At 43.5% G+C, this 25,275-nt stretch overlaps 1 long non-coding RNA gene across 5 annotated transcripts in view; it reads right to left on the reverse strand.

Annotated features, from left to right (window-relative positions):
- Positions 1-11,466, reverse strand: part of LOC109438044 (protein-tyrosine sulfotransferase 1) — a 175,685-nt gene extending 164,219 nt beyond the window's left edge. For 2 of the 5 annotated variants that reach the window (XR_012494947.1, XR_012494948.1), the window contains exon 1: positions 6,285-6,525. This is a non-coding gene — a long non-coding RNA (protein-tyrosine sulfotransferase 1). Of the gene's footprint in view, positions 1-6,284; positions 6,537-11,248 lie in introns of those variants that run through there. The other 3 variants (XR_012494945.1, XR_012494944.1, XR_012494946.1) reach the window with 3 other exon arrangements.
- Positions 11,467-25,275: the final 13,809 nt, after the last annotated feature.

A 25,275-nucleotide genomic window follows, 5' to 3' on the forward strand; every position in this document is an offset into this window, starting at 1 on the left:
AAAAAAGCACTAGAACTGGTAAATGAATTCAGTAAAGTAGTAGGATACAAAATATTCAGAAATTGGTTAGATTTTAATACACCAATAACAAACTATCATAAAGAGAAATTAAGAAAATATTCCCATTTGTAATTGCATCAAAAAGAATAAAATACCTAGGGATAAATTTAACCAAGGAGGTAAAAGACCTGTACTCAAAAAAATTGTAAGACATTGAAGGAAGAAATCGAAAAAGATACATATAAATGGAAGCATATACCATGCTCCTGGATAGGAAGAATTAACATCATGAAAATGTCCACACTACTCAAAGCAAACTATTGATTCAATGCAATCCCTATCAAAATACCAATGACATTTTTCACAGAACTAGAACAAATGATCCTAAAATTATATGGAACTACAAAATATCCCAAATAGCCAAAGCAATCTTGAGAGATAAGAACAAAGTTGGAGGTGTCACGCTAGGTGATATCAAACCTTAAGTCTACAGTCATCAAAATGGCATGGTACTGGCATAAAAACAGACATTAGCATAAAAATAGATCAATGGAATAGAGAACCCAGAAATAAACCCACATCTATATGGTCAATTAATCTATGATAAGGAGGCAAGAATATACAACAGGGTAAAGACAGTGTATTCAACAAATGGTGCTGGGGAAATTGGACAGATACATGCAAAAAAATGAAATTAGAACACCTTACACCATATACAAGAATAAACTCAAAATGAATTAAAGATTTAAATGTAAGACCCAAAACCATAAAACTCCTAGAAAAAAATATAGGCAGAAAACTCTCTGACATTACTCTTAGTAATATTTTTGCTGATATATCTCCTCGGGAAAGGAAAACAAAAGAAAAAGTAAACAAATGGGACTACATCAAACTAGAAAGTCTTTGCACAATGAAGAAAACCATCAAAATGAAAAGACAACCTACTGAATGGGAGAAGATATTTGCCAATGATACATCAGATAAGAAGTTAATATTCAAAACTTAAAAAGAACTCATACAATTTAACACCAAAATGCAAATAATCTGATTTTAAAATGAGCAGAGGACCTGAATAGACATTTCTCCAAAGAGGACATACAAATGGCCAACAGACATACAAAAAGATGCTCAATGTCACGAGTCATCAGAGAAATGCCAATTAAAACCACAATGAGGTATCACCTCACACACATCAGAATGGCCATCATCAATAAATCAACAAACAACAAGTGTTGGCGAGGTTGCAGAGAAAAGGGAACACTCATGTATTATTGGTAGGATTGCAAATTGGTATATCCACTTTGGAAAACAGTATAGAGGTTCCTCAAAAAACTGAAAACAGATCTACCTTATGACCCAGCAATTCCACTACTGGGATTTACCCAAAGAAATCCAAAACACTAATTGAAAAAGATATATGCATCCCTGTGTTCACTGCAGCACTATTTACAATAGCCATGATACAGAAGCAACCAAAAGTCCATCAATAGATAACTGGATAAAGAATATGTACATATATAAAATGGAATATTGCTCGGCCATAAAAAAGAATGAAATCTTAACATTGCAACAACATGGATGGACCTAGCGGATATTTGCTAAGTAAAATAAGTCAGACAAAGATAGACAGATACCACATGATTTCACTTACATGTGGAATCTAAAGAACAATTTAACGAACAAACAAAACAGAAACAGAATCACAAATACAGAGAACAAACTATGGTTGCAAAAGGGGAGTAGGGGTGGAGATCTGGGTGAAAAAGATTAAGGGATTAAGTATAATAGGTATTACAAAACAGTCATGGGGATGTAAAGTACAGCATAGGGAAGACAGTCAATAATGTAGTAATAATTATTATGGTGCCAAGAGGGTACTAGACTTATCAGGGATCGCTTAGCAAATTACATAAATGTCTAAGCACTATGCTGTACACCTGAAATATAAAATAATATTGAATGTTAACTGTAATTGAAAAAAATGAAAGAAAATTTTTTTAAATGAAGGAGAAACTAAGACATCCCCACTAAACAAAATAGAAGATTCATCACTGGAGGAGCTATTGTACAAGAAATAAAGGGAGTTTTTAAGGCTGAAATGAAAAGACTCCAGTCAGTAACTGAAATCCACATGAAGAAATAAACAGCACCAATAAAGATAATCACATAAATAAAAATGACATAGTTTTGTTTGTAACTCTTTTCTGTTCCTAATGAATTAAAAGACAATTGCACAAAGCAACAATTTTAAATCATTGGGTTTTTTATGTAAAATATGGAATCTGAATGACAAAGAGCACAAAGGAAGGGGAAATGAATAGAACTCTATTAAAGCAAAGTTTTTGCATGCTATTGAAATTAAGTTGGTATTAATCTGAAGTAAATTGTTTTAAGATATTAATTGTAATCACCAGGAAAATAAAGAAAAATTATAAAATAAGTAATAAGCTAATTAAAATATGTATTAGAAAACATTTAATACAAAAGAAGACAGTGATGGAGCAATAGAGAAACTAAAAACATAAGACACATAGAAAACAAATAGCAAAATGTCAAAAGTGAACCCTAATATAATGGTAATTACATTTAATGTAAATGGATTAAACACTCAAGAGGCAAGAATGACTGAAAATGTGAGTGACCTGTTAAACAGCCAGCCAAGAAACAGCTGGTCAGTTTGCAAAACTGTGAATTCAAGCTGTTTTACATTACTTACCAAACCGATTCATTCAACCAATTTTTATCAAGTTTCTAATATATACTAAGTACTGTACAAGTCAGTGACAAAATGATAAATAAGGCATTGTGATATAATTATTATAGATAATATATTAGGTCTTCGTCCCAGGTTCCTAGCCCAGAGCTCTATAAGAGCTTAGAATTTGATAGGAGAGGAGTGTCTTTTGTTATACATAATGAGCCCCTTTCCATCATTATTTTGGAGGTTGGTGGCTGGTTACCAAAGGAACCAACCCCTGACCTCTGAGAAGGAGAAAGGGACTGTAGATTAAGTTAATTCCAGTGGTCAAGGATTTAATCAATTAGGCCTGTGTAATAAAGCCTCCATAAAAACCCTAACTAAAGGGTTTGGGAGAGCTTCCAGGATGGTAAGCACATAGACATTCTGGGAGGATGGCATACCCAGAGAATGCAGGGAAGCTCCATGCCCCTCCTCACATACCTTGCCCTATGCATCTCTTCCATTTGGCTATTACAGAGTTACAGGCTTTATAATAAATGGGTAATGATAAGAGCTTTCCCGAATTCCGCGAGCCTGAATTCCTTGATCTGTGAGGTCCTGTACTAACTCCAGGTAGTTAGTGTCATAACTGAGTTAATTTGTAGGACACCCAGTTGTTCTCTGGAGAGTTGCAGAATTGCTTAATGCGGGAGAAAACTCACATATTTGGTGTCAGAACTGTTGTGTGGTGTAGAAGAAACAATTTCCTTTAGGCATGATCCCAGACCTCAAGAAACTCCTGGTCTTGGAGAAAAATGGACCCATGAGAAATAATTTAAATGTGATTAAGTACTTTAATCAGTACATGTACTTTAATAAGGTACATGTACAAAATACCAGGAAAGTAAGCGACTCACCATGTCAACAAAAGTGACATTTACCCTGATTTTTAAAGGATGAGTTCAATAGTATAACTCCTGAGGGTTCTATCACTCCCTCTTCAAGCTCTCAGCCCAGTTCTCAGCCCTAGCTGCATATTATCAGCACGTGGGAAGCATTTTTTAAATGACAAGGTCTGGCACCACACCAGACTGACTGAAGCAGAATCTCTGTGGATGTCTTGACCCCTTCAGCCTTACCCTTTAAAAGCTCCAAGGTGATTTTATAGTGCCTGGGTTGAAAATGACTGACTGACTCTGTTCAGGAGAAATATAGCCCAGGCATCAACCAACCTTCTGGCAATGAGGAGAGAAAGAAAACGATTTCAGGTAGGAACAATAGGATCTGCGATAGACTTAATGTGAGAAGAAGCAGATTCTAAGGTTTCTAGGGTGAAGACCTTAAAATAGGAGTATTTATGATGTGCTTGAGGGGGCTATGAGTAAGGGGAAAGGGAAGGAAAAGATAACAGAGTTTGAAGTACCAAATATCCAAGTATATTTATCCAATAGACAGATGACAAAAAGGAACACCTGAAGTTCAAGAAAAATGGGGACTGGATATACATCTTTGAAAACCATAAATATACAGGTGCTATTTGAAGCCACGAAAGGAAGTGTAATTAGACAAAGAAATTAGAAATAACAGAGAAAAGAACCAAAAGTGAAACCCTAAGAAATACCACATTAATCTAAGGGTGGAAAAAAAAAGAGGGAAGCATCAAGGGAAGGTTTATCTTTTTGTTTGTTTTGGATGGTAGAAATCTGAGCATGTATGCAGGCTGAGAAAAATTGAGAATATAGAGGGAGATCAGAGATGTCAGCCTTAGAAAGGAGGACCCCTCTTCCTCTGATAAAACAAAAGAAAACCAGAAATCAGAGAGGTACAGGAGGAACACTGAAACATGACAGACCCTTAAGAGTTCATGGCTGATGCCCACCTATTTCTTCTGTGAAGTAGGAGGAAAAATAAGCAATGAAGAGAAGTCAAGAGTAGGCCAAAGCCTTAAGAGAAGCATGGTAAAAACCTATAAACAGCCACTTAGGTTTTCGTACATAAGAGGAACCTGGGGAATAAGTCAAAGCATGTCCAGAGAGTGAGAGTGAAGTTGGAAGCCAGAACTTTAGAACAGCCACCTTCAGTTACGTGATTTTCTTCAGCCTGCTCTGGAGATCCCAGGAGCAGAAAAAAGCCAACTGTTTGATTCATCCAGGTTTGGAGACCATCACGACAAATGTGGCAACAATGGCTTGAGCCCAGTAACATTGCTTTCATAATTTTAAAAAGTCAAATTTATATTACTCTTTGGGGAAATGGGCTATACCTATTTCCTCTGATAGCCAGAAAGATTGGGAGTGGGGGTATAATTACTCTTTCACTCTTAGAGAACCTGTCAGAACTGTCGCTCCTAAGCATTTTCGACCTCTTTAGCAGTTGATTCCAAAAAATCTAAACCTGATTCCTCCACTCTTAAAGGATGAAAATTCACTGCAAAACTAGACTATCCAGCTGAGAGATAAACACATTAAACATTTCTTACATACAATGCTATTTCAGATAGGAGGCAGAGGCTTTCTTCCCGAAAAAGAAAGGTTCAGTAAACACTGGATGGCGTGGAGTGGAATAGGGGGTAATTATATTGCAAACCTCACTCAGAATCCTCTACAAAACCAATTAATATAAAACAATATATATAAACATAATAAAACATAAAACACATAACACAAAAATTATTCAGTTCTAAATACATGGAGTGAGTAAATAACTGACAATTTCATCTCTATCACACTTGGAGTTCACTAATTCGTCCTGCCATTGCCTATACCACTCTCCAGGTAGTGGGTAATCCCTTTGGAACACTGGATCTCTTGCTACCACCATCTGGAGAGTACAAAGGCCTGGCAGGTCTAAAACACCAACATGCGTGAGCGTCCACCACGTGCCAGACCTACTGTGTGCCAGACTCCTGGCGAGGGACTTCACATGTTATGGCTGCTTCTCACTTAAAGACGAATTAAGTTATCAGAACTATGGATCTGGCATACAAGAGAGTATTAAAGTGTCTTTAGATTTAAGTGTAAAAGACAGGAAAACGTGTTACCGATGGTGGTTGATGAAACGGGAGAGGAGGTGAGTTAAGAAAGGCAGGCATCTGGGAGCAAGAGCACATGGGGGAACGGTTAGGGGGTGAAATGTAGAGAGGACTCGGCATAGGGCAGGGATGGGGGTGAGGCCGCAGAAGCGAAGCCTGGGCAGAGGTGAGGGCAAAAGTCCGACCCCGGAGGGATGGAGTCTCATCCCCGGAAAGCGCCCAGGACTGCAGGGCTGGGAAGGGGTGTCAGCACAGCGAAATGAGAGGGAAGAGGCGGGGAGGGGGCGGGAGGCCGACCCTGGCGGGGGCGACCCGGAAACGCTGACGCCGGGGGAAGCCGGGCGCGTGCAGGAGCCTGGCGGGCCACAACATGGGGCGCCACGCTTGGGGGGGGCGGGGCTGGACAACTGCCCGGGACAGACCCAGAGATGAGCCGGCGAAAAGCGACGTGGGGCTAAGGGATGCCAGGACAGAGTTGGCCGGGGCTCGGAGCCAGGTGGGCGGCGGCGGGCAGGCAGCGGAGCCGGGGTGGCGCTCCGAGCGGAGCCGCAGAGAGCGCGGCGTCCCCCTTACCTGGGATGAGTGAGGAGCCGCCGCACCGCCTCCCCAGCATCCTGGGCTCAGCCGCTTCTCCCACCGCCCTAGGTGGGGGCTATTCCGCCCGCCCCGGGAGCCCGCCCTCACCGCCAGGCGCCAGCAGCCGCTAGCCCAGCCCGGCCCAGCACAGCAGCGCAGACGCGACCTGCGCCCGCGGTCGCCTCAGCAGCGACTCCCGCTGTCGTCGACTCAGCGCCAGCCACCGGCCTCCCGGGAGACCGCGGAATCACACGCGTGCGGCGATTGGCTGCCTGGCGCCCGGCCCGGATGATGAGTCGATCTCTCTGATTCGTGGATTCCGCAGGCTACCCACCGAGGGAGGCGGGGCTCCGAATTGCGCCGCGTCCTGCAGGCTCTGAGGGCCGGGGGTGGGTCCGACTTTGAGGCGCGGAGGGCAACTCCGCTCCTCTGCGTCTGTGCGCTTCTCGCAGGGACTCGGAGGGCGCCTACTGCCTGGGTAGGTTGTTGCCGGGGCAACGTTGTGCCTGGCCCGGCTTGGCTGGAGGGGGCTGCGGGCAGGTGGCGGCCCAAGCGCAGCCCCAACCCTTCACGTGTGTGGCCTTTATCCGTGAAACCCTGGGACAGAGCAAGCAAACGAGCTTTTCCAGGGAGACCCCCACACACAAGTCCACTGCCTCACATACCACTTCTTTGCCCGCTACTGGCGGCAGAGCTTTCACTGAAATGGAGATAACGCGCAAATGCAAATATCAAATTCGAACAACATGCCATTCCACCAAAAGAGTAAATGAGTCAGTAACTTCTGCCCCTACTACAGGGAATGGGAACCGATACCTGAAAGAAATAAGTGAAAACTAGGAAAGAAGGAAAGGGCAAACAACGAAGGGAGACAATGGGGAGAGGGCTGAAATTTCACAATGGGAAATTAAGAGTTCACATTTACAATTCTTTCTGTGAAAATAAATAAAGGCAATCTCAATTAAAATGAAGCCGGGAAGCCCTGAAGGGGGAGCGCTCAGGCACTAAACACTCACCGCACCTTGCAGATTCCCAGAGGAAGAAGCTAAGGGGTTCTCACAAAGAGAAGCTTACTACTCCAGCAGGAGGAAGATTTTCTTCTTACCCAGCAACAACCCAGCCAATGAGTAGCCGTCACCACCCTGAACTCTCGCCATCCTCCAATGGACTTCCCTTCAGCTTCCCCTCTCAGTTTCCTCCTTTTTCTCTATAAAGTAATGCTCTTCTCCTTTGTTCTCTTGCCCCTGGTTTGCCATAACTTGCACGTCTCGATCTGTAATTCCACTACTATTCCTGAATAAACCTGTTTTGCTGGTAAAATAATAATTTTATTTCTAAGGTTGATACTTCCTACAGACATATCCATACCAGGTTCTGTAAAAGCAATTATTTCAATTCTATGAACATAGATTGGGGAAAGCATGCATTCGGGAATCTAACAGCTATGTTCAAAATTGCTGTCTACCATCCTGGAAGGAATTTTGTTATCTATAGAATGAGGTCTATAGAATATGTACCTTAGACAGCTGCTGTCTAATGAGAAGAAAATGTACACAAATGTTCATAGCAGCATTATTCATAGTAGCCAATAAAATGGAAACAAAACAGATGTCCATCAACTGATTAATGGATATGCAAAATGAGGCATATCCACACAATGAAATATTACTTATCCATAAAAAGGAATAAAGTTCTGATACATGCTACAACGTGGATGAATCTTGAAAATATTATGCTAAATGAAAGAAGTTAGTCACAAAAGACCACATATTGTATGAGTCCATTTATGTGAAATGTCCAGAATAGGCAAATCTGTACAGACAGAAAGTAAGATTAGTGGATGCCTTAGGCTGAGGAGGTTGAGGGGAAATGGAAAGTGACTGTTAATGGTATGGGGTTTCTTTTGAGGTGATTGATGAAAATGTTCTAAAATTGATTATGGTGATGATTGCACAATTGCATGAATACACTAAAAAAACAAACCCCACTGAACTGTGTACTTAAGTAGGTGAATTTTATAGTATGTGAATTACATCTTAATAAAACTGGTATTTAAAAAAAGATCAAATGAGATAACCTCTGAACGCCCCTGGCTGTAGTGCGTAAGAACAAAGGTTCAGTATATCTAACTTTGTTTTTTTCTTTATTCAATTGGCAAAATCTTGTAAGCAATTTCATCTGAGGAAACATAAAGCAATACCCACCATGATATTATTCTTTGGAACATTTAATTCAAATGAAGATGATTTGACCCGAGCTGCTTTGGGACAGCATAAATGGACCACTAGGATTACAAAGCTTATCAAAAGAAAGCTTTGAGCAAGGTCAGTAGGCAGAGAGCAAGGGGAAAGCAAAGAAAGGAGATAACACTCTACGAGGTCATTATGGATAGACCCAAAGTCATTCAACCAGCTTTTCATGTTAAGGGCTATGTCCCATTCCACATCTGCATTCCAGACCCTTTCAAGAAAAGAGCTCCATGACCTGAGTGACCTGAAGCCACTGCCAGCACCACTGGTCATTAATCCTATAAAAACAGCCCCTGCCAGCCTCTCTCCACAAACCAGAAATGCAGATTCTCTGAAATGACCTCCATCTACACTGCCCAGAACATACTACACCAACCCATAAGACCTCAAAAAAGAACTGAGTATCCAAGTGGGCGGGGGGTGGGGAGTGGCTGACAGCTGTATCTCATGTATTAAATTCTGAGAACAAATTCCAGATGAGGGTAAGACCAGGGGACACAATTCCCTTCCATGAAAGCTGGCAGGGAGATTGGCTCCCTGCCTGTCACATGGCAGGATATCTCCCTGAGCAAGACAGCTTCAGGTGGCCCTGGGGCCACACTGTGGCAAGCAGGCAGAAGCTTGATCTGAAACAGAGCTCAGGGTCATTTGGGGACAAGATTTTTCTGCTTTCTAAATCTAGCCCTGACCCATATGATATATGTACTGAGGGGCTGCAGAGTTTTGCCACTCCAAATTTGCCTTTTTTAGGATATTGATTATTTTAAGCCAGTGATTTTTGAGAACCAAAGACTCAGGAAGAATCTTTGACCTTCCGCCTAACTGCCTAAAAGAATTTAGATAGAGGACCTGTTCTAGGAAAAGAGCTATCATCATAAGTAACTATATAGTTTAATATGAACCACGTGTGAGACAAGGAGCGATCTCTGATTAAAGTCCTCTCTGTGTTCCATTGTAAAAGATGGTACAGCAAACATTCATTCACCAAACATGTGAGTTGCCTTCCTCCCGTTTGAAGCCCCAAACCACAATCGGCACCCCATCCCCTCTTCTTTAACTCAAGTTGGCAAATAAGCTTCAACTGCCCAATTTGTCCTCAGGCCCCATGTCCCTATGGAACCCTTGTATGTACATACATAATTAAATTTGTTTATTTTCTCCTGTTAACCTGTCTCATGTCAATATGATTATTAGACCAGCCAAAAGAACTAAGAGGGAAAAGAGGGAAAATTTCCCCTCCTTCACAGTACTAATAAGAAGAAAGTCTCCAAAGTATACTCTTAAGTGAAAAGAACAAAGTTAAAAACAGTGTATGTAATATGCCCATTTTATTTTAAGTACACACATGCACTTGTGACTTTCGGAGACAGTCTCCAGAAGGATGCACAATAAACTGGCAACAGTGATTATGTCTGGGAGGGAAACTGAGGGACTTGGGCACAGGAGTGGAAAAGAGAATTATTTTTCACTATATACTCTGAAATTCTGTGCCATGTGCTTGGATTACCTATTCAAAATTAATAAATCCATAATTTTTTAAGAACAGAACTCTGTCCTGGAGCACTCACAGTTTAAGCCTATGTGAACATCTGGTTCACATGACATTTGTATCTCTGTGTAATTTAATAAGCCTCATATTGAGGACACATAGTCTTAATACTCTGTGTATTATTCCCTCCCAGCCTTATCTCTTCCAGGTGATAGCTCAGACTCAGGTAACCACACCCGAGGGCAGAGACAGCTCTGCCCCTGACCAATAAGCAATTCTACCAGTTCAGAGCATGTTTCTTCCAAACAGCGTAGGCAGCCCCAACAGGCCTGAGAAGAGAGGAAGTGCCCAGTGCTGACAACCCAACAGGAGTCTGGAAGCTGCTGCCCTCCTGCTAGCCTTTACACAGCTTCTGCCTGGGGATTCACTCCTAGGAATGCCTGCCCAAGGGTAAATGAGTACCCCTTACTACAGTAATCGCATCTCCTGGAGAGAAAGTCTGTGCAACACACCTAGCAATGCTTAGGCTTTAAGGAGAACTAGAGAGGCAGCACAGCCCTGCAGAACTTTTATTTTGGGGGGTTGTTGGCTTTGACTTGATTTTTGGAAGGACAAAAGTGCAGTGGGTCTCTCTTCATGGCATTTCCATCCCGAGATCTGGAATAGAGAGAGGATGGTGTAGAGGTGGGGGGATGGAAGAGATGGGGAGGCCCTCAGAAACAGAAAACTGGAGAAGAGAACCATGCCAGGTCCTACTTTATGTTCTCTGTCCCAGCCCAAAGGAGTTGGAAATGAGGGTCAGGAGCAAGGGGTTTGGACAGAGCAAAAGTAGAGGACAGACTCCCTTAACAATGCAAGTGCAGGAGCAGAGCTCTTTCAGAGAGCACAGACATGGCTGTGGGAAGAAGTGGAGAAAGAGGGACAAAGGCAGTTCTCATGGGTAAGGGCAGAAATGATGATGACAGGAGATGGTTTGTCTGCTCGCCCCTCCATCTTTCCCAAGCACAGGACCTCGCAGTAATGAATGGTTGGGTGAATGAATGACTAGATCATTAGCAAAAGCTGCGGCTATCAAGGAAGGTCACCAGGACAAAGCAGAGCGGGACACAGAGAAGAGAACAGGAGGGAACTCCAGAGCCTTGATGGGAATTGAGGGTCAACTTTTGATCAACCTAAAGTGACCTGAAAGCCCTGGCAAATTTGGAACAAGGTAAAACACTTACCTGCAAATAGCACAAGAGCCAAATGAGCTGCAGGAATAACCTCACAATTCTCTTGAAGCTTTTGGGATCGAGGAGTGTAAGAAAAAAAAAAAGTGATACAATTTAAAGAAATGGAGAAAAATTGAGCATGCCTCCTTACTTTCTCCACCCCTAGATCCAGGAAAACTGACTAGGTCAGGCTGCTCGGCCACATCATCATTTTAAAACAAGAATCCAGCCCAGCCTACGAGCAGGCATTTTCCAAATGGCTGTGGAATTCCTGCACCTTCCAAAAATACCTCTTCATGCAACTCCTGCCAGGGAGGGAGGGCCTCATGCCCAGGCTGTAACCAACCAGTTGGGCTTCCTGAGCCCAGCAGTGGCCACCCTCACGCACTGCAGACCCGAGATACAGGAAATGCCCACTGCTCACTGGGTAAACCAGCCAGACAGCTCCTTGCGCTGAGCTGAAGACTGGAAGCAGAGCATCCTCTAGTTCCCGTTATGACAAAACAGATTACATGACATCCAGGCATGGTTTCTGTCATGGCATGGAATTAACCCCTGGTCATTCACAAAAGGTGAAACCATCCACACAAGACTCAATAAAGTGGGAGAGTAAAGGAGGGTTTCATTAAAGTTAGGAAGAGAAAAAATGCCTGTGGCAATGTCCAAAGATGACAGCTGTCCCAGGTAGTAAGGAGAGAAAGACTGGTAGGGCTGTGGGGGGCCACAGGGGCACAGTTTGATAGGCAGCTGCACCTAACGTCAGGTAAGCTTTTTCTTATATAGGAAAGGGGGAGTTGGTCAGGCAGCTTTGAGGGCTGACATCACTTTCTGGGGTCTGGTCTGTTTGAAGATGATGTTATCTCCGGACTCTGGACTCAGACTCAGCCATTGAAGCCTGGGACTATGCGTCACCAGTAAAAACTGCAACAAGTTGGGTTCCACTGTCTGGGCGCCTGAGGATTAAGAAATTGCTTTGTCCCAGGTTAGGATGTTGTTAATTAACAAGGTATGGGTTTACTTGAGAAAGAGAACAGACAGAGGTCTTCAATTAATCCATGAGGGGAGAAACAGAGAGGAAAAAGCTGAATATCAGGGTGAATTAAACTGCAAACAAGCTAAGTCTGTGTTATTGATTCCCTGAATTTCACCCTTACAGATTCCACCTGTGCGTCTGTCTAAACTAGACACCAGGACTCTTGTTAAGTTTTGTGAAGCAGAAGCTCTGGGGAACAAGGATGGGGTAGTGACTTGGAAGTGACACAAGAGGGACAAAGAGGCTAGTTGGTGATACTCTCTTTCCTGACCTGGAATCACCCAGTTTGTTGACTTTGTGAAAATTCATCATGCTATTCACACACGTGTGCTTTCTATGTGTTTGTTATATTTAATTTAAAGGGAAAAGATCCCAGATAAATTCTGCTTCCCTGCTGGGTCTGAGAACCACTGAGTCAGAGATCCAGGATGAGAGCCCTGGGTTACACGGCAGACGCTGGGTGCTTTTGAGTATGGGCTGACGTTGCTGCAGGTGTCTTCCTCCCTTCTTGGGCAAGCGTCTGACCTACAGAGAAGGGAAGGACCAGGCTGGGAGGTACTCTAGGTACACAGAAGAGCAGCCAGCTTTTCTGTGCCCACAGATGCTGACTAGTGATCCTAGTGCAGACCAGGAGGAGATGCCAAGCCTAGAGACTTGTCCTGTACCCCACCTCTTGGACAGGGTTTGCTCAGGCTCCTTGTGATCCTGGTCAAAAGGGCCATTTTCTCTTGTGGCTTGGTTTTCTTCCCTGGTTAAAGAGACTGCAGAGGCTACCAACTTCTTGCAACCCTTCCAGGTCCGTTTCCCAGGGCAAGCAGCTGCTGAGAAGGGTATGCTACTCCCAGCAGGATGTGGGGGACTCCAGCACAGGGTCCGGAACCAGCTCTGTTCTAAGCTCTGAGGATGCAGGAGTGAAAAAGTCATTCCTGCCTGTACTAATGGGTTTATATTATATTTTAATGTAGAGCCTGGCATTGAATTACATATGGAGGGGATCAGAACACGCCACCCCAAAATGTGCCACAGTGGCATAAGGATTATTTTGAGCTGAAGGCAATTAAGAAACAGAAAACACAGGAGGAGTTCTTTGTCCTCTTCTTTTCTGCCTGAAGCAAGGCATAAATTTTCCATTTGTAAAAGAAATTTCCATTTGTAAGGAGTTAGACTTTGGGGAAGGAGGCGTAAAATTTGGTGGAAGAATTATCGATAATTTAAGATATGCAGATGACAACATCTTACTGGCAGAAAGTAGCAATGATTTGAAACTTCTGATTAAAATAAAAGTACCAAAATGGGACGTCTGAACATCAAGAGGACAAAAATCGTAACTACGGAAAAAATATACAACTTTAACATACAATGAAGAGATTGAAATTGTTAGACTTTGCTTATCTTGGTTCAGTCATTGATTCAAATGGAGGCTGCAGCCTAGAAGTCAAGAGAAGGCTGAGACTCAGCAGGGCAGCAATGGAAGAATCAGGAAAGATCACCAAGGGCAAAGATGTGTCATTAGAGACCAAGGCTAAGGTCATCTACACCCTTGTATTCACAATTACTGTGTATGGATGGGAAAGCTGGACAGTGAAGAAGGCCGACAGGAGAAAAACATGATTCATTTGAAATATGGTATTGGAGGAGAGCTCTGCAGATACCCTGGGCCACCAGAAAGACGAACAAGTGGGTCCCAAAGCAAATTAAGCCTGAAACGTCACAGGAGGCAAAAATGCAAAACTGAAGCTTCCTACTTCAGGCCCATCATGAGAAGGCAGGGCTCTTTGGAAAAGACCATAATGCTGGGAAAATAGAAGGCAGCAGGATAAGAGGAAGACCAAATGTGAGATGGATGGACTTCATAAAAGAAGCCACAGGCTGAATCTGCAAGTGCTGAGCAGGGCTGTGAGGACAGGACTCTGTGGACGTCACTCATTCATAGAGTTGCCAGGCATCAACTCAAAGGTGACCCCCTTACCAGGAGGAGGAAAACAACTTGGAGATAACTCTTATCACCACTTGAATGTGCACAACAAACCTTACCAGAAACACTTGTCTCCCATTAGTTTCCCATATATATTTAACTTACCACACTTTACTGCCCCCAGAAGCCCCAAACCTCCTCCTCCTTTTCCCCTGTTAAGTTAGGAATATAAACCTTTAAATCCAGTCACTTAAGGAGCCCCCTACTTCCTTTGTTGGTTCCTGTGTGCCTGGGCAATAAACCTTCTCTCCTGTAAATCTGTTGTTTGTCAGTGTAATTCTCAGGCCCCAGCCACTGAACCTAAGGGTAGAAGACCAGTACTTAACAAAAGCACTCAAGGTCGTGACAACTTGCTCACCACTCAGCATGCCCGTTTCCACTTCTGTTCCTTTGCTCATGCACGACCTTCCACCTGCTTGAACTCAACCCAGCTCTGCCAGTGAAAATTCAGCCAACTTTCACATCACTGCAAATGCCAACTCCACTAGGAAGGGTCTCATCTCTGTGACTCATGACCTGTGCCCCATTCACACCTTTCTTAAGGCACTTCTCCTATTTCACTTTGCATTCTTGTTCTTTGTGTGTTCATCTGTTTTTCCTCCCTCACCCCCAGCAGGCAGTATGCTGCTTAGATGGGGACCAGAATTTTACTCGCTGCATGTTCCTTACAGCACCCAGCACTATTCTGGGCCCATAAAAGGCTTTGGAATGTTTATTCAAATGGATTAATCTGAATGATGGGACAGCATTTCCCTCAAGAATCATCAATTTACTTTGTTCTTCATCATGGTGATCAACAGAAAAAATTCCCTATTTGTATGCATTCTGGGTAAGAGCATGCACAGAAAGAAAACTAGTTATATAACCAGCATGTCAATCACATGACCTCAGTCTATTCATCAAATGCCCTAAGTTTGGACGTCACATCTCCTGCTGTAAGAAAATTACCTACACTTTCCTATATAAAAAAAGCAAACCTGAAGAAGAGCAGCTGTCTTCTCTAGACACTGCCATGGGCTGGCATCCTCGTTGCGTCACTTTCAATACTTTTCTGAGTCTCGTGAATTCTTTTACTTTCTGTGAATGACCAGGGGTATCCAAAAACAATACATATAATTATTATTGTTATTGAACCTTTTGAGAATAAATTACAGGCATTGTATCTTCAGAATAAATTACAGACATTACTTCATTGGTATCTCCTAAAAATAAGAACACTCTCTTATATAATAATCCAATGAAGGAAATTTAATATTGATATACTATTATCTAATTTACAGTCCATATTCAAATTTCCCCGATTGTACCAATTATGTCCTTTCCAGTTATTTTCACCTTCGAATCTATATGCTGCATTTAGTTGTCATATCATGTCACTTGAGTCTCTTCTAATCTGGAACAGTTCCTCAATCTTCCTGTCTTTCATTCTTAAGGCATATTAGTTATTTGTAAAATAACCTTCAACTCGAGTTTGTCTGCTGTCTCAGGTTATGCATGTGGTGGACAGTAATACCCAGGAAGTGATGTGCCTTTCTCAGTACATAGCAGCAGGAGGCACACAGGTCAGTTTGTCCCGTTGATGATGTTAACGTTGATCATCTGGTTAAGGTGATGTCCACCAGTTTTCTCCACTGTGAAGTGACCCTTTTTCCCTTTGTAACTTTGACTTAGTATCTCAGAGACTGTGGAAATATCCTGTTCCCTGTCTGATGATGATTCCTGCCTGGCCCTGGAGCTGGCCTTCGGCTGGGGCTGGGCTGAGGCATGGGAAGTCACAGAGCAGGTTGGGTAGAGAACGAAAAGCAACTGGGACAAAAAATGCCGAGAGCAGGAAAGGCAGTCTGCGTGCCTCGCTGGGAGCTGAGCTTAGCTCACTGAGTGAGTGGCAGGCACTCCACACCCCTTCAGTGCCACCAACCACCTGAGGGCTTACACAGGGGGGTCTGACCCCTCACCAGGATAATGCTCTGGAGAGGGACCCATTTGCAGGAAAAAGGAGGACAGTCCTTTTCTCCCTATTCCCAGGTGGCCTCTATGATCCAGGGGGTGGGGGTGCCCCAGAGGTGTTATTTCCAGAATATTTCCAGGGGCCTAGCAAATCTGAAGGGTTCTAGACCTCTGGACCTGGCCTGGCCTCCGCGCCAGGCTCTTCCACGCACCACCTGCCTGTTTGCTCTGCTCCTTGCAAATACTTGCTGTGCTATTGGACATAACCCTGGGCTGGCAGTCAAGGTGGAATTAGAAGGTGCACACACAGGACACACATAGCCCTGGACAAATTGGTCACAGGTTTTTGAATGCCTGACAGAAGGTGTATTAGTTTCCTGTGGCTGCCATAATAAAGTACCACAAACAAGGTGGCTTAACCCAACAGGAATTCATTCTCGTACAGCTCTGGAGGTCAGAAATCTGAAATCAAGAGGTCAGCAGGGTCATTTTCCTTTGGCAGGCTCTAGGGAGAATACTTTCTTGCCTCTTCCAGATTCTTTCAGCATTTCTTGCCTTCTTTGGCTACCACTGTGGTCACATTGCCTCCTCCTCTCTTTTATAAGAAAACTTGTCATTGAATTTCCAGGCACCCAGATAGTCCTGAACGATCTCATAGTGAGATCCGTAACATCTGCAAAGACCCTTTTTCCAAAGAAGGTTATATTAACAGATTCTGGGGGTTAGTAGTTATATTTTGGGAGACCACCATTCAACCCACTGAAGAAGGTATCCATGTGCTCTCTTCCATTCTGCACAAATGTTAATTTTCCACATATTTCTCTGAACAAATTCTATGTTGATGGTTAGAAGTCATTAAATAGTCCCTGATGGCTGTTTTGGCCCTACCCAAATATTTTTGTCTTACACACACACATACACACACACACACACACACACACACAACACATAACACTACACACAAAGATTTACACACTGCACACAGGCATTGGTACAGAGTATGTGTGTGTGCTGTACTCACTCATTCGACACATTTACTGAGTGCCCACCATGTGTACACCCTGGGCAGGCACTGGAAACACAGCAGTGAGCAAGGCAGCGAGCCTAGGCCTTGCTTACGTTCTGGTGAAATATTTACACGCACACAGCAAGATAACACGGACACAGAACTTGCAAAGCTTTTATTCCCTGAGGGCTGAATTCAATGATTCTAGGCTACAGGCAGCAAGGGAACACGGTGGCCCTACATGCAAATAAACAAAGTCACCAGCAAAGTAGTTTAAAAACAGCAAATCATTGATTGAATGAAACATTTGTGAGCAGGGATGAATCCCATTGCTGAAAGAGCAAATCTCTAAACTGTGGTAGAAGAGTTGGAGTTCTGGGGTGTGAGGGATCTGAACAAAGGGTCTTAAATGGCCAGAGTAGTTTGTGGCTGCAGGAGAGTACTGGATTTGGGGTGGTCCCAAGGACAAGGGGTGCCTGGCAGCATGGAAGGGAGAGAGAGACTGACCACAGAAGACAAGCTGGCATCTGGGGGTCGGAAGTTGGTGATCATGTGCAGGATAAGGTAAGACTAATGAGTATACTGTCATGGCATCAGCTGCCGAAATGGCACTCCCACAGTGTGATGGCTGTTGTGGTGTGGTAACTCGACCAGGCTGAACTGCAGACTCCAGAATTCCCTTTCCAGTATAATTCCAGTTAGGATGTGCTACACGCCATATTCCCTCACGGAAGTCAAACCATGGAAGGAGGGCAGCAGCGTTTTGCAGCATATTCATTCAAGTGTTCTCTCATCCCTCTGATCTTCCTTCCTGAGTACCTGTGAACAAGCTTCTGCCTGTGCCTGTGGGGTTCCAGCCTGCTGGTGACCTTCCCGTCCAGACTCCCTGCCTTTCTGTGCACTGTTTAGTCAGCACCCCCACACACAATTGTATAAGATAATCCCTTATAAATACACAATTATCCCTTATAAATTATATATACACACATACACACACACACACACACACACACACACACAGTGCGCCAAAAAAATGTATACACATTTTAAGAAAAGAAAAAACTGTATTAAAATAGTAATACTCAATATATACGGATAACAAAAGATGAATACAAGTCATGTTTGACCTCTGCAATTATAAGTGTTGCTCAAAGTGATTACCATCAGCATAATTTTAAAACAATTTTTTCCTTTCTTAAAATGTGTATACAGTTTTTTTGGCACTCTCCATTTATATATATGTGTGTGTGTGTGTGTGTGTGTGTGTGTATTTTATATATATATATATATATATATATATATATAGAGAGAGAGAGAGAGAGAGAGAAGCTGAACTATGACTAACATAACTAGTATTTAATAAGCTGTTAGAATTGAGATCGTTTTAAAAAATCAAAAACTACATATTTGGGTGGGGGTTGGGAGATGAGGGTAAGGGGGATCAAATATACGGTGATGGAAGGAGAACTGACTCTGGGTGGTGAATACACAATGGGATTTATAGATGATGTAATACAGAATTGTACACCTGAAATCTATGTAATTTTACTAACAATTGTCACCCCAATAAATTTTTTAAAAACTACATATTTAAATACATTTGAAATACTGAAGTTTGTAATCATATAAACTATCAAATAAAGTATCAACATTAATTATACATTATATTTCTAGTGTAAATTATTAGCAAATTAATTTAATGAAAATTAAGTATTGTTTTAAAATAATCAACTTGGTATAGTAGATAAGAAAGAAGTTTAATCATGAAGCACTGATCATGAAATAACATTATTTCATTTTTTAAAGTAATTTTAAAATATAATGAGGACCTGGACTTTTGAGATAATTTCCAGCTGCTGAAAAAACTCTTTTTGACCCTTCATTAGTTTAAAGAAGGTGAGGAAAGAACTTCAAATATTTTTCTGTACAGCCTTCAACATATTTAAACATCCTGGGATGCTGGAACACCAGGTTGCTGAAAATCATTGCTGCATTCACCAATGTGCTACTGTGATATAAAAAGTATCGACATAAGAAGCATCCAAACTACTGAGAGTTTTTTTGAGCCAAACTGATGACAACTGCTGGGAAGCAAAATCTCATTGAATTAAGAAAAGACTCTGGAGAATGGCAGGTTTGCAGCTTATTTTGTACATTAGACCAGAGGAGATGTAAGAAGGGTTGCATGAAATCCATCGGTGGTAGATTAAGGGGATGGGAGAAAGCAAAGTGGGGAAATCTCTGTGATTGAATAAAAAGTGAAATGGAGAGACAAGCTGATGGGTACAGAATAGTTAATAATTAACATTTACAGCACAGAGATAGTATTTCGGGAACAAGACAATAATGAGGGGTTCTGTGTCTAGTGCTCTGGTGCCCTGGGATGTGCCCTGAGGAGTTTGGAAAAAGGGACTACTCTGATATTCCAAGAGTATGTTATCTTAGGTGCAAAAAGACAATAGACAGGCTCACTTAAAGACTGACCTTTGTCAAGGAAGCTACATGCCAAGGATGTGACTACCGGCCATGACCAGCTTTTAGTTAGGAAATTTTATGTTCAGACCATCCTATGTGGTTAATTTTGGTCTCTGAGTCTCTAGGGCAGGGGTGTCCAAACTGCGGCCCGGGGGCCAACTGCGGCTCACAATCCATTGTTAATTGGCCCGCAGCAAATTCCAAAAATATATTTAGTTTACTTAAATAAACCAGGTGAGGCAATGCGTACTTCACCTCGAGTGAGTGGCCCGGCTGTTTGTGTATTTTACCTTTACCGCATATGGCCCTTGGTGAAAACCGTTGAAAAAAGTTTGGACACCCCTGCTCTAGGGCCTGCCTTGCAGGCCTCTCCTTAGCTTGTCAGGTTTAGTATGTGGCCCCCTTTTTCATCCACAAAGAAATATGTATTTGGTCTTTGTCCCAGGCTTCTGGCACAGAACTCCTAAAACCCTTGTCATTTCCTGAATGATAAGGGTGAGAGGAGCATATTTTGTTATTCATACTAAGCCCCTTTTAACCACACTTAAGTTTATGTTAATGAGCACCTAGATAGCTTCACGTGATCAGTGAGTTGAAACTTTTAGTCTCATCGCCCAAACTCTGGGGAGGTGAGATGGGCTGGGGATTGATCGATAACCAAAGGCTAACGATTTAATCAATTATGTCTGCATAATAGAATCATCATAAAACCTTAAACAAAAGGATTTGGAGAGCTTCTGGCTTGGTGAACACATCCCCCTGCCAGATGGGTGACACACCCCAAACTCCATAGAGACAGAAGCTTGGGACCCTTCAAGGTCTCACACTATGTATCTCTTCATCTGGCTGCTTATTTTGTATGCTTTGTTATATCCTTTATAAGTAAAGTGTTTCCCTGAGTTCTGTGGACCCCAAGAAAAAAGAGTCATTTGATGTAAACCCCTAGAAGGAATTTATCTACTGAGATGGACACTCCATGGTCAACAGAGGGCCCAAGTTTTATAAATAATGAGAGCCTAGTGGCCATTTGCTGACAGGAGCGTCTCACGTACTCAGCATTAAACTTTAAAGAATAGCTGAGGTTAGAAAAAGGGCATCTGGTTGCTCACTGCTCTGATAGCTTCAGGGCTAGCAGACCAGATGGGAAAACAGGGTAATAAGCTGGAGACCTTAATGGGCCACTTTGCAAGGTGGGAGGGGAATGGGATGTCTCAGATTGGGATGTGGACATTCATGGCAAGGCTTAGTTAGGATGCTGGGGGGTGGAGTCTCTTGAAAGATGATGGGAATGAAGAGGAGGATATTATGGTGATTGAGGGAGGTGTATATGGAAAGATGCATGTTGTATTGTTTTTTGATACCCCTAGTTGTTTGCAGACTGTGAAAGCATTCACGAGACTCAGAAAAGTAGGAAAGCAAGAAAAGGTTTATTGAAAGTTCAGCAGCAAGGATGCCCATGGCAGTGTCTAGAGAAGACAGCCGCGAGGATAAGAAGGAAAAACACTGGCAGGGAGTTGCGGGGGGGCGGTGGGGGGCAGAGTCTAGAGTAGACAATTGCAATTCTGTTTAGCTGGGGTTTTACATTTTTCTGTGCAGGATGTAGGGTAATTGTCAGCTTGCAGGGGGTTGCTGTTACAATTGACATCTTCTGAGAACTGTTCAGTTCCCATCTACGATGGATGTACGGTGCCTGTCAGCTTGCAGGTGCAGTGCTAGCTGAGGGATACAGAGCCAAGAAGTTAATTTTTCAGCTCATTCCTGCTAACTCACAACTTCACCCCTTTTAACTCTTTGCCTGCCTCATCATATGTGTTTTTGGTAAATGAAGGTATGAGGAATGGAAATGCATATTTGTTGAAGGGAAAGAAAGTAATTTTATCCTAAAATAAAATGACCATACCATAATGAGACAGAAAAAAGATAGGATAAAAGTTGAAAGGGTTGTCAAAGTTGTGGGTTTATGGGAAAGGAGTCTTGAAAAAGAAAGTTACTGTATGGTCAAATTGACTAAGATTGGAGCAGGTTTATTTAAGTTAATTTTCCTTTAATGTCAAAAGTACATTGATACAAAATTCAAATTTGGTTTTCTCTCTCTGTTTAAAGGACAAGTTTTCCTACACTATTGGTTTGCTTTTAATAAGAAACTATAAAGGGAAATTAAAGACTTTATGGTTTTATTAGAATTATTTCCTGTGCTTTGCATCATCAAGTCTTTCATTGCTTAGGTAAACCAAATCTTCTTAATATTAAAAGAGCTAAATTTTATTTCCAATCATTTAACTTTGTAATTGCTTGTGAAGTCTTTGTCACCATGATTAAATGGATAACTAAAGTAGGGTATCTCTCTTTCCAAAAAGGGGAAATTAAACTAATTCCGCCTATTTGCATGCTACAATTTTGAGGTTTAGAAAATGGATTTTATCCAACTGCCACCTTCTCGAGGATAAAATATGTATTACTGATGATTTGTATGTATTTCCATGTTGAAGGGCTACAGCCGCAGCAGTTACCAATATACTTCTGGAAAAGATTTTTTCCTGCCTGTAATGACTGGGGAACCCACTTTACAGGACATACTCTACAACAGATATGCAAAATTTGGCTGATATTGCAGCGTCTCATCACTAGTCCTCTGGCACTGTAGAACAAACCAATGAGACAGTCTAAACTCATAGGCAAAACCTGTTAAATCTTTTAACTGGCATTGACCTAAAGCCCTTCTTTGCTTGATATTGTTTAACCTAAGATCTACTCCCTTTGGTAAACATTGATTACCTCCTTTTAAAATTCTTGTCAGAAAACCTATGAGACTAGAGCAGGGAATGTACAAATCTGCTTTATTAAGGAGACGCTCTGACTTATTGTAAAGAATTTATCCTCACATTTCCCTTGTACAAGGAGCTGTTTTGGACCTGTATGCATTTTCCTTTGTTTCCAAAGTCAATGAAGGCAAATTTTATGTCCTGGTAAAATTAAGTGTTACTAGTTGTGAAAAGCACATTATTTTAAGTGTGAATTATTATTTTCATCTTACATCTTATGCTAGAAGAATTTTAACTTCTATAATGATATCTGATGAGTTATTCAAGTGGAAAGGACCTGTATTGCAATTGAGGTGATTTAGAGCAACCTGGTAAGGCAAAAATTAATTGCTAAGAAAAGCCATTACACACGATCTTTTCTTTAAATTTTTTTTTTAATTTTTCAGTTACAGTTGATATTCAATATTATATTAGTTTCAGGTGTACAGCATAGTGGTTAGACATCCACACAACTCAATAAGTGATTCCCCCTTATAAGTCTAGTACCCTCCTGACACTATTGTCGTGCGGGGGACCCTGCTCGCTGCGCCATTTGTCCTGCGGGGTGGCCTGTGGGGTCTCTGCTCCCGCTCCCCACAGAAGAACGCAGGACATGGTGAGGCCAAAAAGGAACACCCACGGAGCCATAGGTAGGGGAGTCATACCACTATATTCTCTCTGGCGGCACTATACTCTCACTGGAGGCTCGATCCACACTGTCCGCAAACCGCCATCCACGCTTGCCAGCCCAGCCGCATCTTCTTGCTAGCCCCCATTCTCTCTCTCTCTTTTTCCTTCTCTCTGCTAGCGTAGCCACAGCAGCTACATTAGTGGCCAATGGCTCACTGGTCACAGCTGACGGCCAACTAGCCACAGCTGATGGCCATCCCATCACAGTTGATGGCCATTTACTACCTGAGCCAGCACCTGTCTATGTGAGGCCGAGAGCCTGGAAACTACTTTCTGGGGCTCTGCCCCCACACTCTACCCCTACAGGCTCTCGCCTCACAATCTACGCGACAAGCGTCTTCCGCGAGGGGACCTGTGCGAGGAGCCTGGAGGTGAACGCAACATCCTGGACACAGCCAGGCTCTCTGGGCACAGCCAGGGTTTCTCAGGGCACCACCAGTGCTTCTGGGCATGGCCAGACTTCCTGGACTTCTTAGGGTACCACCTGTCTTCCCAGACACAGCCAGGGTTTCTCAGGGCACCACCAGTACCTCTGGGCACGGCCAGACTTCCTGGACTTCTTAGGGTACCACCTGTCTTCCCAGACACAGCCAGGGTTTCTCAGGGCACCACCAGTACCTCTGGGCACGGCCAGACTTCCTGGACTTCTTAGGGTACCACCTGTCTTCCCGGACACAGCCAGGGTTTCTCAGGGCACTGCCACTCTCTCTGGGATACAGCCCGACTTCCTGGGCACAGCCAGGGCATCTTCAGGGCACAGCCAGACTTCCTGGACTCAGCCAGGGCTCTCAGGGCACTGCTACTCTCTCTCTGGGAACAGCCTGACTTCCTGGGCACAGCCAGGGCATCTTCAGGGCACAGCCACACTTCCTGGACACAGCCAGAGCTCTCAGGGCACTGCCACTCTCTCTGGGCCTCTCAGGGTACCCTGCTGGAACAACAGCGACTCAAAATCAAGGTGCTTACATATTCTCAATGGCAGCCAGTCAAGACACAAAAGCAAATATCCCCCAGTTCCACTACATGGTGGTATGTTCCCAAACAAACAGTCAAGCTGTCCATCAAATTAGGGATGGAAGGCAATTCCCCATAGTCCATAGTCATTCGCCAGGGCTGTCCTGGGGGTGAGGGATGACCTTGATCTCACCCTTATCTCCCACGGAGGACTCAGCAAGCGTTTCCTCCTGGGACTACAAGTCCCGCATCCCGGTTGCCTGAGCAGCCACTTCCCGGCCCACAGGGCCGCATCGACCTTTGCTTTCTCCGGCCTGTGCTGGTTGGGGAACCGTCCACATCTTTCCACCTCTCCACGGGGCTCCATCTCTCCAGCAGCTGCATGGCTTTTCCTGTGCTGGTGGGAGAACCGTCCACGTCCTCCCACCCCTCCACAGGGGTCCAACTCTCTGGCAGCTGCTCCTCCTGGTCTTCCTGAGACTGAGTGTTCATACACACAAACTGCTCCACTGCCTTTCGGAGAGCCTTGGCCGGCACCATACCCTGCTCACTGCGCCATTTGTCGTGTGGGGCGGCCTGCGGGGTCTCTGCTCCCGTTCCCCATACAAGAACGCAGGACATGGTGAGGCCCAAAAGGAACACCCACGAAGCCATAGGCAGGGGAGTCATACCACTATATTCTCTCTGGCGGCACTATACTCTCACTGGAGGCTCGATCCACACTGTCCGCAAACCGCCATCCACGCTTGCCAGCCCAGCCACCATCTTCTTGCTAGCCCCCATTCTTTTTCTCTCTCTTGTCTGCTAGCGTAGCCACAGCAGTTATATTAGTGGCCAATGGCTCACTGGTCACAGCTGACGGCCAACTAGCCACAGCTGATGGCCACGCAATCACAGTTGATGGCCATTTACTACCTGAGCCAGCACCTGTCTATGTGAGGCCGAGAGCCTGGAAACTACTTTCTGGGGCTCTGCCCCCACACTATACTTAGTTATTACAATATTATTTACTATATTCCCTATGCTGTTGTCGTTCAGGGCAGCCTGCGGGGTCTCAGCTCCCGCTCCCCACATAGGAACGCAGGATATGGTGAGGCCAAAAAGGAACACCCACGGAGCCATAGAGATGGGAGTCATACCATTATATTCTCACTGACG

Source organism: Rhinolophus sinicus, linkage group LG03 (genome assembly GCF_036562045.2).
Source record: "Rhinolophus sinicus isolate RSC01 linkage group LG03, ASM3656204v1, whole genome shotgun sequence".
NCBI lineage: Eukaryota > Metazoa > Chordata > Mammalia > Chiroptera > Rhinolophidae > Rhinolophus > Rhinolophus sinicus.